The following is a 511-nucleotide window of genomic DNA, read 5'->3' on the forward strand; positions in this document are numbered from 1 at the left end:
AAAAAATAAAAAAGAAATACAAAAAGAAATATTTTTATACTGCTTTTTTAGTTTTATTAGCTGGTGGTGGTGGTGCTGGTGTTTTGGTTTTTCTTTTTGTTTTGTTTTTATGTTTGTCTTTTTTATTTTTATTTTTATTTATATTTATATTTATATTTATATTTATATTTATATTTATATTTATATTTATATTTTATTAATTTATACTATCGGTATATTATATTATATAAAACAATATTATATAAAACAGAAAAAAAACAGCAACAAAAACCCAAAAAAAGAAAAAAACAAAAAAGTAAAATAAATTAAAATAAAACAAGAAGAAGAGAACAAGAACAAAAGAAAAAGAAGAAAACAAAAAAAAAATAAAAAAAATAAAAAAAAAATAAAAAAATATTACCATCTCCTCGGGGTCTATCTCCACCGGGTGAAATCCCAACTTCAGCTTGCATACAGCCTTCAGCGTTCTAGACCCCTAAAAAAAAAAAAAAAATAAATAAATAAATAAATA

This window comes from Eimeria mitis, genomic scaffold (assembly GCF_000499745.2).
Source record: "Eimeria mitis Houghton genomic scaffold, Emh_scaff1599, whole genome shotgun sequence".
In the NCBI taxonomy this organism is placed as follows: domain Eukaryota; phylum Apicomplexa; class Conoidasida; order Eucoccidiorida; family Eimeriidae; genus Eimeria; species Eimeria mitis.